The sequence below is a fragment of the Myotis lucifugus genome, unplaced genomic scaffold (genome assembly GCF_000147115.1).
Source record: "Myotis lucifugus unplaced genomic scaffold, Myoluc2.0 scaffold_197, whole genome shotgun sequence".
Lineage (NCBI taxonomy): Eukaryota > Metazoa > Chordata > Mammalia > Chiroptera > Vespertilionidae > Myotis > Myotis lucifugus.
In genome coordinates, this window is record NW_005871245.1 from 500,237 (window position 1) to 503,243 (window position 3,007).

At 51.1% G+C, this 3,007-nt stretch overlaps 1 protein-coding gene across 1 annotated transcript in view; it reads right to left on the bottom strand.

Annotated features, from left to right (window-relative positions):
• Positions 1–3,007, bottom strand: part of PTPRU (protein tyrosine phosphatase, receptor type U) — an 80,979-nt gene that overhangs the window by 12,321 nt on the left and 65,651 nt on the right.

Genomic DNA, 3,007 nt, shown 5'->3' on the forward strand with positions numbered 1-3,007 from the left:
TAAGCAAACCCCAGGACCCAGAGATTGATTATTGTCAGCGTTCCCAGCCCCACTTCGAGGCGCCAGAAGGGACAGCGCCCGTCTACTTCAGTCACCCAGAGCTTGGGGGCCCAGAGGAAGGCTTCAGGTTGGGAGCAAATGAACACGGGTTACTCGTGGTTCTTAGATAAATATTTTTTAAATCCTTAAAAATCAGTAATAAATTTTGAGACCCTATTAAGGCCACCTACTGTGCTAAGCACTTTACCAGAATTATCTCCCACTAGAGATGCCAAGAGCTACTTCATCCTCCATGCCCAGGGCCCTCGGGCAGAGAAGAGGCACCGGCCAGACCCCACCCCTGCCTCACCCCTGCCCCAGGGCCACAGCTGCCCAGGGGGTCCTGCCCAAACGAGATACCCGGGGATTGCATATAAGAAGTCCTGCAGGGCTGGAGCAAGAGAAAACCACCAAGTCAGCCATTTGTCTCAAGTTCACGCCCTCCCTGAACTCCTCCACCCCAGGCCTAAGGAGCCCTGGAGCCAGACCACCAGGGTTCAAACCCCAGCTCTGTGGAGCTCTTGCTAACTTGTGTGGCCTTAGGCAAATCGCTTCACCTCTCTATGCCTCGATGTTCACATCTATACAACAGGAAAGACTCCAGTATCGACTCTACTTCCTCAGGCTGTTGTGAAGAGTGAAGTAACATATGTCAGGGTTTGGCACCAAGGCAAGCACAGTGTCAGTACTTAATCAACATAACTATCATTATTACGGCTACTTCAAAGGTCAAAGAGTATCTTATCTTTCAAGATCCAAATAGTGTGGATGTCAAGAATTTCCGGGGCAGAAGGTGGTTTACTGTGAGGTTTAAGAATCTTATCCTTGGAGTCAAGTTGACCTAGTTTTGTCACAGCTCTGCCAAGTAGTAGCTGTGTGACTCTAGAGCAGTGGTTCTCAACCTTCCTAATGCCACGACCCTTTAATACAGTTCCTCATGTTGTGGTGACCCCCAATTTCATTGTTACAAATTGAACATAATTAAAGCGTAGTGATTAATCACAAAACAATATGTAATTATAGATGTGTTTTCCGATGGTCTTAGGCGACCCCTGTGAAAGGGGTCGTTCGACCCCCAAAGGGGTCGTGACCCACAGGTTGAGAACCGCTGCTCTAGAGACTAAAGGGCACTTCTCAGCCTCTCCTGTGCACCTGGGGATCCAGTTAAAAGGCGGATTCTGCTGCAGAAGGTCTGGGGTGGGGCCCGGAACTGTGCATTTCCAACCACCTCCCAGGTGGTGCTGATGCTGGGCCTCAAAACACTTTGCGTAGCCAGACTCTCAGCCTCTCTAAGCTCGGTTCTCCTCGGCATAATAGGAGACATGCACCTCAGAGCCCACAACACAGTCAAAGACACCGATAATGAAAAGCCGCCCAGACTCACTCAGCCCTCACTACCGGACTCCTCCCGGTCTAGCCCAGTGCCCTTCTGCTGTCTCCCGAGCCATTGCCTCTGCTCTGAGTCCTCAGCAGAGCTGCTGGGCAGCTGGAGTTAGAGGGGAGGGCCCAGCGAGGGTCCACCAGTGCTGCCCCCTCCCCAGTGCCGGTCAAGCTGGGAACAGGCTACTCCACCTAAAATAAAACCCACTTGCCTGAGAGCCCACATGGGAGCAAGAGCCTCTTCATATCCATCCGTCTCTCTCTCTCTCTGCAGGGCCCAGCACCCGCCCACATGCTAGTCAGCAAATGCAAGTTTTTAAACAGATAACCCTCAATATATGCACTTTTTAATTGTGTACATGCATTATTGCATAATTATATTACATAGAGGACAGTGAAGTAGAAAGTTTAAAACAATCAGATTTAAAGGAAGAGAAGGGATCCATCTTGAGCAAACCCACGTCAGAGACCAGCATTAGAGAGAGAGCTCTGGTCCTCACACTCCAGGGCATCAGGGTGTCCAAGGAGCCTGACCCCGCCCCCACCCCTCCCTGCAGCCTCCAAGCGGGTGGAACTGGGAGACCGACCACTTGCATCATGAGTGAGACCCCCAGGGCATCCTGATGCTCCCCAAAGGGGAAGAACCACAGTCCAGTGTGAGGATTGAGGGCTCAGGCTGGGGTGGAGGCCAGGCTCCATGCAGCTGTGAACAAGTCACCTAACTTTCCTAAGTCTCGATTTTCTCATCTGCCAAACGTGGTCCCCCAGCTTGCGGAGTGCGGTGAGGATGATGTGCTAGCACAGCACAGCAGCACTCATGTTGACTGCTGTGTGAAGCCTTTAAGCCGAGGCTTCTGAGGGTGTTACTTAAGGGTCTGACAACAAAGAGCCAAGAGGGTGGGGCTGTGTGTTGTGTGGAAATGGGGCATACGGAAGTATAACCACCTATATTCATCACCTCTTAATGGAGGCGCGAGGGCCGAGTGCAGCCACTGCACTTCGTGGGTCTAACGCCCCATTTAAATTTGGGAACCTCACAGAATAAGCACCCCCAATGTAAGGGGGTGTCTGGGAGCACATCTGCCGTAACTGGTCACCTCCAGCAGATGCGACTGCAGGGAACTTTCACTTTACGTTAGGCGTCTCCGTGTTGTCTGATAATGAACCATATTTTTGCAATCATAAAAAAAAGCAAGAAAAATATTTTTTAAAGAAATGAGGAAATTAAAATAGAAGAGGTATCCACAAAATAGCAAACAATCCCATTAGGCATCAAATATCATGAAAATAATCTATACTAATAAAAGGGTAATATGCTAATTAGACCGGGAGACCTTCTGAGAGATCTTCTGGACATCCTTCCGGACAAAGCCATAGTGATGGGGCCAAAGCAGAGGCGGTTAGGAGTAATTAGGCCAGGAGGGAAAGGCAGTTGGGGGTAATCAGGCCGGCGGGGGGGGGGGGGGGGGGGGGGGGCAATTGGGGAAAAAAAGGCCCAACGGGGGGGGCATTTTGGGGCAAACCAGCCCACCCCGGGGGGGAATTGGGGGCAAAAAAGCCAGGGGGGGGGAGAAATTGGGGGGGAAAA